This window comes from Lolium perenne, chromosome 7, assembly GCF_019359855.2.
Source record: "Lolium perenne isolate Kyuss_39 chromosome 7, Kyuss_2.0, whole genome shotgun sequence".
In the NCBI taxonomy this organism is placed as follows: domain Eukaryota; kingdom Viridiplantae; phylum Streptophyta; class Magnoliopsida; order Poales; family Poaceae; genus Lolium; species Lolium perenne.
In genome coordinates this window covers 147529883-147542009 of record NC_067250.2, presented here as the reverse complement: position 1 = coordinate 147542009, position 12127 = coordinate 147529883, and the positions used below count along the sequence as shown (strand labels likewise).

The window sequence follows — 12127 nt, the reverse complement described above, 5'->3', positions numbered from 1 at the left end:
TTACGAACATAATACAACTAATGGTGATGGCCAAATTGGGCTAGGTCAAAGATTTGTAAAAAATGGCATAAACACATGTGTGTGTGGAATTGGATTTTTCTTATTTTTCCATTTTGGTTCTCTTGATCCAATTGGGCATGTGTGAGGATCTATTTTAGGGTTAGATTGAGTTTGCTAAGAGTTTCAAACCATTTGAGGAAAGTGTGGGTGCATAGGTCAAGAATTGATATTATGGCTAAGTGCCACATATGCATCTATGCATATGTTTATTTTATTTTTGTTTCTCACTTGGATTTGTTGGTAAGTACTTTGTTAGGTGTGTTGAGGTATTTCAAATCATCTACACAAGGTAGCCATGGCAAAAGTTATTGTTTGCCAAAATAGCCATAGGCTTACATATGCCTTTTTCTTAATTAAGATCATTTCTTTTTATTTTGCTTTCCAAATGGATGGTGATAGGAGGGGTGAGGTTTAGGGTTTAGTGGGGTTTACAATGGTTCACCACCATTTAGAAAAGTAATAAAGGTAGGGGTCAAGATTTACATATTAGGGCTATATGCCCACATATGTCTTTTTCTTTTATTTTGGTTTCTCATATTTGATTCACTTTTTTTGAGATGGTTAGGGTTTTAGGGTTTTGGAAGTAGGTTCAAAGTAATAACAAACAATCATGGGAAAACACAAGCATTAGGTATGAGCACTAGGCACAGCACTTTATTTAATAAAGGTTTTTGTTGGTTCTCATTTTTGGAAAAAGGAAATTCATTTTCTTCTTTGTTTCAAAATTTGGGATGTTACAAACCCTTCCCCCTTAAACAAATCTCGTCCCGAGATTTTAAGAAAAGTTAGGTTCCTAAGAGAGATTGAGCAATTGGATTAACAGGAAAACATACTTGGCATGGCCTAGGGTGCCTCCTGGGCTTCAGTGGCATTTATGTGGTAGAGACGACCGTTGTTGTTGTTGTTGTTCTGGTTCCTTCTTGCTGCAAAGCGGCGCTGGTTCTGAGCTGGAGCAGCGGTGTTGGCGGCAATCTTGGCTAACCTCTCGGGGCACTCGTTGGAGTAGTGTCCCACCACGCCACACTCATAACAAGTGATGGTGGCCTTGTCCTTGGTGGCGACGGGGATGGCGTTGCTCCCAGTCCTTGGAGCAGTGTTGGTGTTGTTGTTGTTCCCATTGTTGTTGTTGCTGGTGGGGTTGTTGTTGTTGTTGTTGTTGTTGTTGTTGTTGTTGTTGTTGTTGTTGTTGTTGTTGTTGTTGTTGTTGTTGTTGTTGTTGTTGTTGTTGTTGTTGTTGTTGTGATTGTTATTGTTGTTGCCTCCGGGCTTCGGGGGTCCTCCATGGTTATTGGTGTAGTTTGGGCGGTAGGTCTTAGCAGTGGGCTTGTTGTATCTTGGAGCAAATCCTCCAGATGAGTTGTTGCGGTACTTCTGGGTATTGCTGGACCCATGCTGGTTCATCGTCCGGCGTTTGCGATTCTCGTTGGCTTGGTGAAGCTTCCCTTCCATCTGGATGGCGGAGTCCACCAGGACTTCTAGGTCAGCAAAGGGAATCTTGACCAGTACAGTCTGCATTTCGTCGTGCAGTCCGTTCAGAAATCTCTCTTTCCGCTTCTCATTGGTGTCAGTTTCATCCGGGGCGTACCTTGACAGAGTGAGGAATCTGTCGCGGTATTCTACCACGGACATCCTGCCTTGTTTGAGTTCACGGAACTCGTCTCTCATCTTTTGATCAGTCCTTGGAGCACATGGTATTTGCTAAACTTAGTCTTGAAGTCTTCCCAGGTCATCATCTGTCCCGCATTCATTACGCGGGCGCTTGTCCACCAGACTCGTGCAGGTCCTGACAGGTAGTGGGTGGCGAACAGTACTTCTGCGGCTTCAACTCCCGCAACTTCTAGGTTGTTCTCCATGGTTTGGAGCCAGTCATCTGCGTCCAGTAGCTCTTCGGTCTTGCTGAAAATGGGTGGGTTGGAGAAGCTAATTCTGTGAGGGCAGGATTATCAACAACGCTTGACACTATAAAAAGCAGGGCTTTTAAACCTTTTCTCTAAAAAGAAAAACAATTCTTGACACCTTGGAGTTCACCAAACCAAATATTGACCAAAATATCGATCAAATGTTAAACATAACTTTTAATATCCATAACTTTAAATAATAAAGTGTCCTTTGTCAGAATTCACCATTTTACCATTACCATACTTTTTTATGCCTCGAAAACACTCCCTTTGTTTCCAGAGCCTTGACCTGCAAAGTACTAAACCTGAGCACGATGACCGCCTGGAGCCACTCTGATCTGCTGGCACTTGTGGAACTCCTGCTACGCTTATGTGGTTTGTGCTCAAATCTTTAGATCCGATGCAGAATAGTCACATATTAGAGGCTTACAGCATACGTTGTTTCCGAAGAACTAAATCCACAGTAGTAATAGGATGCGTTGCTCAGTGGTACTTCAAGTATTTTTGTCTAGTTCAGTAACTCAAGATTGATTTCAGAAGAGAAAGATTCTAGAGAAAATAAGCAAGTCATGGATTTTGACGAATCAACATAAATATACTAAAGTGGACAGGACAAAATTCTTTCCTGCTCTGTGGCCAAAAAGCAATTGAAACTCGATCATCAACTCACTGGGAGATCACTGCTACACAATTCATTCTTATGCGTCATCTAAAAGAAATGCGGAACTATCAAGTCATTTTTCATTTAGATGAAATGCATGATATCCTTCCATCATCTACAAGACCACAAGGAATGCATGATCGTCAACTCACCGCAAAAACCCATACAGTGAAATGCTTCATCAGGAAGCAGTACCAACCACATCACATTGATGGATGTCAGAAGAGCAACACTGCAGCAGCAACTACAACCAGTATCACTAAAAACATGTTCTGCGATTGCGCTGAACGCATTCAGCAGTTCTGAATCTTTGAACCGCGAGGCTAAGACAGATAGGTTCCTCCTATCAGGAGTTCGTATCAAGTTTAGCTAGCAAAAGAAACACAGGAGCTGCTGAGTTTTCTGAACGACTGAACCTATATCTATCTATCTATATGCACTACTAGGCGTCCGGATCTGTTGTCGTCATGTCCGAGGCAACAAAACATCTGAAGAGGCGAACTGTCAGGACTCTTGCTCTGATCTTTCCCTACTCTGCATCGACATCCGGGTGTCGCAGCGCATTGGCAGCTGAATCAGAAGAACACAATGAGGCAGTTAAGCAACAGATTAATAATCTAAATCTCAGAGATTTGCAAAACAAGAAATTGGTAAGAAGGTCAGCAAGATAAATCCCAAAAACAGTTATAATGTGCAGAAACTTAGTTTTTATGTGCTACTGTAAGATACAAGCTGAACTTTGTTCACAGATTCTAACAGAAAATTAGTATCTTCTCAACAATGGCAAGATGAGATGACTGGACTGTTTCGGTTTTGTTGGTTCCATAACTCCCACTAGCGGTAACGAGTACGAAATGAACAAACTGAATTGTTTGAATCAAGGACAGTAGTGCAGACATGATTATGCGACTTATGGAATGTTTTTTTAATCAATATTTGAAGCATGTGTACAGAGGCTGGTAAATCCACAAGGCGCCTACTCTTTCCAACAACAATCAGATTAGTACACTCGGTGAAAATAAGAATCCACATATCTAGAATAACATCATTCCCCACAACCAATTCAAGACTACCAATATGTACTTCTCGCCAAAGATAATCAGGGAAGCAGATCAACAATCAAAATCTAACAGGTTTACTGAAATAAAACAAATCTTAACTATACCAAGAATACACCTCATGTACAAAACCTAAAAACAATAGTATGTGCATAAACTTGCTTCAATTTAGTACTATAGGATAGAACCTGAATTTTGTTCATAGGTTATTCAACACAAGTAAGAATAGGCTAAAACTAAACAGATATCACTAACTTGTCTGTCAGGCTGAAAGAGAGACGACTCAACTGTTTTGGCTAATTGGCTTTTGTAGTTCCATGATTTCTACTAGGTTTACTCAATAAATAATGTTTTAATTAAGCGGCAAATTGTAGCAAAATGACAGAACTTATTTTCTGAATCAAAGCAGTAGTATGAATCCAATATGTTCTATATAAAGGTTTGCTCCAAACATGTGGTTTATAAATAAAGAGGCCTTGATGCACAATTTGACAGACAACACATCTCTACTGCAGATATAATGTTCTGGTTTTACAACTGTACACGTGGAAAAGAAAAGAAAAAGGCCAAAAGATCACTAGAGCTTCAACGAATTCCGTAACCTGTGTCCGTAACTCTAGCATTTTCGCAATTCATATCTGTAAACTGTTGGCTGGATGTCGCATCTGCACACAGGGCACATCGGTTTGGTGTCGAGGACGCTCTGCATGCATGCGCCATGTAAGACGTGGGGCTTGCCGCATCCCGGCCACGCCGCGAGGTCATCGCCCTTCAGCGGCTCGTAGCAGATGACGCAATCCTCCTCGGTGGCGACCACCCTCCTTCGCTTCGCCGGCCTCGGTTCGCCATCCATCTCTTTGTCGTGCTGGGGGGCTTTGTGTTCATCATGGCCGCACCACACTGGCTCCGGCAGGTTCAGCTCCAAAGGGCTGCAGGGCGTGGGCCATTGTTTCGTCATCATGTCCTTGAGAGCGGCGCGCATCTGCCCCATGCTTGCCTGCGTGCAGTCCTCCTGCCGTAGGAGGCCGACTTCGACGAACACCATAACGCGGGCGGCGCCCGGCGGGAGGCTCACCATCGAAGCCAGGTTCATCCATAGCTCCCGGAGCTGCTTGTTGGAGCCCTTAGGGTATATCCGGTTGGCCAGCGACGCGCCAGCCCACGCCAGCGATCTAGCCCCGTAGCCGGCGGCAGCGGTGAGCCGGAGCTGGTACTCTTTTGTGCTCCCGCATGCTTCCACTCGGCCGTCCAACCATGCCGCCGAGAAGCGGGTGTAGCGGTACAGCACCAGGAGCTGGCTCTGACCTCCTTCTTCTTGGTCCTCCACGTCCGCGGCGGCGACCTCCATGAAGCCGGTAACTTCGGACGCGCCGTGGCTCTCCTCCTCATCATCGGTAATGGCAGTGCTCTCGACCACCTCCTGGTACTCCCACTCCTCGTCCTCGTCGTCATCCTCGAAACGGAGCGCCTCTCTAACGTAACCGTTCGCAAGAGCCGCCTCCTGACGCTCTCTGTCTTGCTGTTGGTAGTACTCCGCCGTGTGTCTCACCGGAATTGCAATAACGTTACCGTCATAAACGACGAAACGGGTGACCGTGTCGACGCAGGCGTCCTCCTCCCGCTCCAGCCAGAAGTCCTCCTCCAGCATCACTGGAGACGGCACCGACCTATAGTTCCACTCCGCCCATAGCTCGAGGCGCTGGACGTCGCCGGTCTTGGTGCGGAGCGCCACGCGCACCTTCTGGCCGGTGGGTGCGCTCATCGGGTGGACGAGCTTGGCGCAGCGGACCCACGCGCGCTGGCCGGGGTTGAGGACGAACTTCTTGCTCTCGCCGCTCCTGAGGTCCACGTCCCAACCGTCCGCCATAGGCGCGGCCCGATCGATCGATGGATGCCCTTGTCTTCTCCTAGCTTGGATCGCGTGCTTGAGGGTGCTTTGTTAATTTGTGGGCACAAGGGAATCATGGGTGCTGTGATTATATGGTCCACGTACTGGAGTCGACTCCGAGTTGAAGTCTCAGTGAACTACTGATACCGAGCCGGAGTCGATCCGTGCCACCGACCTAGTTTCATGCGTTCGGCAGTGTCCCTCGTTTGCTTCGTCTTCTCGGATCCAAGGAACCAACAATCAAACGAACCCGCGCATCCATCCATCGGAGTGGCATTTGGTTAATATCAAGTCAAGGAAGACTGCTGCCATGGAATTGACGTGGGCCTGATATGCCATATATGGAATTGACGTGGGCCTGATATGCCATGGAATTGACGTACCAAGTCGACTCCGAGTTGTGGTCTAATACCAAGTCGGAGTCGATAAGGAGCCACCGACCTAGTTTGTCATGCCGCGGATGGATGCGTACGTCCTCGTTTGCTTTGTGTTTTCGCCGGTACAAAAATAAGTCATCCATCCCTAGCTTCCACGCGCTGTACAGTCCAAGGAACCGGCGCATCGATCGATCGCAGTGGCCGTTTGGTTGATTGTCAAATTTGCGCGCTCGTTGGTTTTTGACCTGCCCGTTCCAGTGCTGCAAGAGCTGCTCCTACAATGCCCAGAACCCATTGCATGCAACTATCATTAATTTTTTTTCGAAAATTCCACCGATCTATTAATAATCATCAATGGTAGTACGAACTGACCCAAAAGTAATAAAAGCCACTTTTCCCCTCGCAAGGGGCTGACCCCCGCATCGTTTCTAGGGGCGGCTCGGGGGAAACCTAACCCGCCGCCGCCACCCAGCCCCCAGGCTCCACCCCCCCACCCTCGCCGTCACCGGATGACTTCACCGGGCTAAGCCCGTGTAGAAGACGGCGGTGGCGGGGCCTCTCCCGCGCGGCCGCGCTGCAATCGCGGATCGGGGTGGCGACTCTGCCCCGGTTGGGGAGGCTCGGCCCCCTGCGGTGGCGGCCGGTCCGGCGGCTCCTGGCGGCCTGGAGCCCCCCTCGCGCGCCGTGGACTCCTGTGCTGCGCCTCCGGTGGCTGAGCTCCGGCTCCCCTGCACCGGCCCGGCGGCGTCGACCCCGGCAGCCCTGTGGCTGCGGCTCATCGCGATGGGGTGGGGTGGCGGCCCCCTCCTGCTATGTGGTTCCTTTGTGCGGGGCTGGCAACCTGCTGGCTGTTGCTGGTCGTCGACGGCGCCCTGGAGGTGGTCGCCAGATCGTGCAAGATCTGGCCCGTCGACTTCGTCGGCGGCGAGGTCTGTGGTGGCCCTGCTTCGTGATGGCGCGGTCGTGGTTGCAGGTGTGTGCAGGCCAGTGGAACTGCAGGCTGGCTTCGGCCAGTTGCGTGGGGATGGCGGCCTTGAAGTTCCGGGCGAAAGTCTGCCCGGCTATGTCCGGCCGGCGGTGGCTGCGCCTCCGGGCGTTGTTCCCTCGTTGGAGGCACCGCTGTGGAGCACCCTCGGCCTCCAAGCTCGGATCAGGCTCTTCGGGTGAAAGCTTTGTCCCTGTTGGGTCGGGCGACGGACGTCGTCTCACGTCGCTTACCTCCTTTGGGGCGTCGTCTAGAAGACCTCGATCACATCTGCACTTCCTTTGGGCTGGACGCACACAACTTCGCGGTTGGCAGGTGTCCAACCGGCGATGTCGGTGTTCCGTGTGGCGGTTTATGTTGCAACGATGGCGTTGAAGAGTGATGGTTTGGTCACGGCAAGACCTTGTTAGTTGGCTTGGCCCGGCGTGTCCGAGTTCCCTCCATGCTGGTCTTTCGTTCCTGTGGAGTCGGAGCTGCCATGTTCTCTGAGGTCTTCTCTTGGGCGGTGTATGATGACCTGCAAGGGGCGGTCCAGGTGAAGTTCACCTTCGGCGCGGGTCTTGCGCATCCCCTAGCTGGAGCTCGTCTTCCGAGTCGGAGCTGCATTCCCCTACACGAGGAGCCACCTGTTTGGCATTGGTCAGCTTGAACCTCGCGGCGCCGCTTTGGCAAGGTCTTCTTTGGTGGTCGATTCTTCGGGGAAGTCGGAGTCGCTACGGGTGCGGAGTGATGACGATGACGCCGGTGAGCAACCTCAACGACAATCTTCGCCTAGGTGGTGTTTGTGCAGCTTCGGTGGGTTGCCAGGGTGGTTGTGTGTGCCCATGCGACGGTCGTGTTCCATGACGGTCGGCATGGGTGTTTACTGGTTTTTGGTCGGTTTTCCGTTAATAAACTGACCACCTATTCTTCTCTATTAATGAAAATGGGAAGTCTTGCCTCGTTTCAAAAAAAAAGTAATAAAAATTACAAAAAGATCTTTCAACCACCTAGGGACGGCTACAAAAACTGACGCGAGCCGAAGGCGCGCCGTTGTCCTCGCCCCTCCATCACCGGAGCCAGGCAAAGCTTTTCGTAGTAGAGCTTGTTGTAGTAGATAAACGAGAAGTTGTCATGCTAAGGTCCCAAAGGACCAGCGCACCAGAGCAACAACCGTCGCCAAAAATAACAACTGTAGATCGAAAGAGACTGATCTAAAAACCACACCAACGAACACGGAAACCGACCGTATCCCGCGAGATCCGCCGGGCACATGACTCCACGCGCCCTCCGCCGATGCTAGACGCACCAACACAGCGAGAATAGAGCGGGGAGCCTTATTCTGACATCAAGATGGAGCCGCCGCCTCACCATCCCAAAGAAAACACTGAAAAAACTAACAAAAAACGAAAACCCTCCCGCCGCGCCGGCGAGAGGCCGTGGTCCGCCACACCTCCAAGGCCCTAAGACCACCGGAGGCGGAGGAGACCAATTGCGTCGCCGGCGTGGAGACGGAACCCTAGATGGGTTTTTTCAGCCACCCCTCCCGATCGCTTCTCCCCCGCACGTACTGTTTTGTATCTCTTGACTACCTTGGAAGCAACTATCACTAATTTGGCGCCGCGCGCCTATTGTTTGCCTGGCATGATTAATTTTCCCCTGTTGCCCCATACTCTTGGTTTTAGCCTCGTTCACCATCGGTTATAATTCAGATTTTGTTGCTCTTTTCACCGAGATGAGATGCATCTTATTAGAGCATCTCCACTCAACTCCCCAGCACCTCCTTCTCTGAACTAATTTTATCGCCAGCTGGACCTAAATTTTCCCGCCGCGGCCTCAGAAGCCCAAAAATCGCTAGATTGGGCCGTTTTTTCATCCGGCGATCCAAGACCGAACCCAACTACCTGGGGAGCGCTTGCAAGCGCGGGATGGAGAGAAAAAGGCGTGAAGAGCCGAGAAGACGCGTGAACAATCCTGCCCTGCCAGTGGCCCCGTTCGGTCAGCGACACACGACGCGGTCCATCGTCATCTCCTCGGCTTCTACGCGCCATTACTCGTCGGAGCGGCAGGCCAATGGACACGCAGCAGAGTTATTGTCGTCTCCTCAGATTCTACGCCCCACATGCCATTACTGGTCGGAGCTATATATCCTCCCCCATGTTTCCCCCTTCTTCTTCCTCCACACACCGGCGACAGACCGTCGAAAACTCCCTCACCTCCACACGCCCCTTTCCGACGCGCGGAGATGGCCGAACGCTACCCTAGCAATGGTGCGGCGGCGAACGGGTTCGGCCACCGTTCTCTCCACAACTGGGATTCGCGCCTCCTTTACGAGGCCAACTTCCCGGAGCCACCCGATTTCCGTGGGCTTCCGTCTTGGCGGCTTAGCGTCAGCAGCGTCTACATCCCTCTGCCGTTGGTGGGGACCGCTGCGCTCGACGTAGAGATCTAGGTCGCCCTCGCCGTGATGTCAGATGAGGATCGGGGCCTGCCGGAGCGCTTCCCCGACAACCACGCCACGTGGGACAGATACTTCCGCAAGCGCTATGAGCGGGAGCTGGCATCCTATGAGGTCCCTCCTCCGCTGCCGTCGAGGAACAACTCGAACGGCAGGCATCGCTAGTGGAGTGCCCCAGGCCGCACCCTCACCGCCGTCCTCGACCACATCCAGGCGGGGAACTCCCCCATCCTGCAGATGCCCCAGAGGACTCCGGCGTCGTTCTCCGGGCGCCGCGGGAACTAATGGATGCCATGGAGGATGGCATGTACGTCGTCATCCTCGGGGTCGGCGTTGCGCTTGCGCTCCTCAGGTTCTGCGCCGCCAGCCACGCCGATGACCCAGCTCCACGCTGTCAAGCCGGAGCCCGTCTCGTTGCTGCATAACCGAGGCCGTAGCGGCGGGATAGTCATCCACGAGTGGCAGGGCCCATCGCCTCCGCGCGGCCACGACCGATTGGTCCGCGTCAAGTGCGATCCGGAAGAATAGGCCACGCCGGCGAGAAACCTGTGCAAGCCTAAGAAGGAGTCCGCACCGGTGACCTCCCCCGACGCCAAGGACGACGCGATTTTGAGGCAGTGATGGCGCGTTGGCTGAACGACTTCGTCCCCTCCGACCTCCAGATGTCGATGGACAAGGCGCTTTCTTGATCCTAGGTAGAGTGGGAGAGGGAGGAAGCGGAGCGCCAGCCGCGGCTGCTCGAGGAGGCCGCGTGGCGCCGGGCCCGCTGCGTCATCATCCTCGATGACAGCGAGGATGGCATGGGAGGTCCATCGCCTACTCCTCGACGTGTCGGGGCCCAGACCAGAGCAGCAGCCGCCAGCCACACTACTAGGAAAACCCTCATCTGTGGCGCACATTTTTGACTTTCTGTGGTGCATATTTCTGTGCGCCACAGAAGACACCCGACATATATTTATTTCCATGGCACATATCTACATGTGTCACAGAATATTAAACTTGTGTGTGGCGCACCAGGCAGCCATGCGCCACATAAATTTTCTGTGGCGCACCCAGCGGTGGTGCGCCATATCATTTTTTTGAATTTAAAAAATGGCGGCCAGATCTAGATCTGGAGTCGCCGGAATTTCGCTGGATTTTTTTAAAAAAAATTCGGAGGTCGCCGGAGGTGGGTGGGTGGGTGGGGTGGATGGAGGAGGAGGACGAGGCCAGCCAGAGGTTGTTGGTGGGTGGGTGGGTGGGTGGAGGAGGAGGCCAGCCGGAGGGGGTCGCCGGAGGTGGGGTGGAGGGGGTCGCCGGAGGAGGAGGAGGAGGTGGTGACGTGGGCATTACCCTTCGGGTAACCGACATTGCCCTATCCTGTACAACCTAACTGGAGGCCCATGAAGGTACTCGATGGCAAGACGGGCCACTTGGATGGCGCAGCAGAAGATTCCTTGGCGGTCAAGACAAGGAAGGAGCCGAACAAGGAAAGTTTAGAGCTAGGACTACTGTAAACCTAGTCGTACTCGGTTAGACCTCTTGAGACCTGGCCTCCTATATAAAGGCCAGGGAGAGGGGCTGCCGAGGGACACGATCAATCTTAGCAATCTTAGCCACTAAAAGTCTAGAGCTAGGTCGCCGCAGCACTTAGCCTCTCGACGAGATCTCAGCCGAACCCTTCGTCACCCCATTGTAACCTAATATTCTCGTAATTAAAGATCAGACAGGCAGGACGTAAGGGTTTTACCTCATCAAGGGCCCCGAACCTAGGTAAATCGCTCTCCCCGCTTGTCTGTGAACCGATGTCTCTTGTCAGCCTACAGGATTCCATCAACCCTAAGCCCCAATCGAAGGGCATTGCCGAGGATTACCCTCGACAATTGGCGCCGTCTGTGGGAACCCTGTCGGCACAAGATCGGTCATCGGCAGATCCAGTCATGTCATCGGCAGCTTCATCGACACCGTCATCGTTAAGTCTGGGAAGCCCGATTCGCTTCGGCTCCTATGAATTCACCCCGCACAGCGACTCGTCTTGCTCGACCTTTTCTGATCTACAAGGAAACATGGAGATGACCTTTGGCAGCGTCCACTACAACGTCAACTCGGAAGGAGTCCTTCGACTGTTGGAACCACTCGCCTCCAGATCGTCAGGTCCAAGCACGTCGTCATCAGTCGACCTTTCGGCTGGTCTGACAGGCTCAACGAACTCGCCCGCGCCATCGACTCCTTGTTCGACGTCTTCCATGTCGGTTGGATCCGACAATCCCGCCTCTTCGGAGATGACTTCATACTACTGCTTGAACTGTGATACCAGGCACGGGCTAGGATCAAGCGACACACCGTTCATCTGCAATGCCCAGTACTCATCGGGAGAGGACAGTATCGACAGCATCGTCCAAGGTGCCACCCGGAGTGCGACACACCACCAGGTTTATGTTGCCAATAACACGGGAAACACAAGGAACAGGGGGGACGGAGATCACACCCCCCGCTCCAGCAGACGAGCAAGTTTTGGGAACATCGCCAGTAACAACAACAGCGATTACACCATCGCAGAGGAGGAGTGGGCAGCAGCCAAGGTAGCCGTGCTTAACAACACACCGCTCCCTGCAGGAACCTCGGTTGGAACCCTCAACGCTTATCGCTCCATATTGGAGAAAAACCGGGAGCGACTATCGAAAGAGCAAGCCACCCTCGAGAGACGCCTATCCGCGGCAGACCAATCTAGTGAACGACGGAGAGGCTCGCGAGGAAGCGCCTCTCGAAGCACTCAAGGAGCAG

General features: G+C 52.2%; 1 protein-coding gene across 1 annotated transcript in view; it reads right to left on the bottom strand.

Annotated features, from left to right (window-relative positions):
- Window positions 1-2748: 2748 nt before the first annotated feature.
- The window catches only part of LOC127300840 (uncharacterized), a 132514-nt gene continuing 123135 nt past the window's right edge, over window positions 2749-12127 (bottom strand). The window contains exon 2 of the mRNA XM_071823669.1: window positions 2749-3189. The gene's annotated coding sequence lies outside the window, so the exon portion shown is untranslated. The remainder of the gene's footprint in view (window positions 3190-12127) is intronic.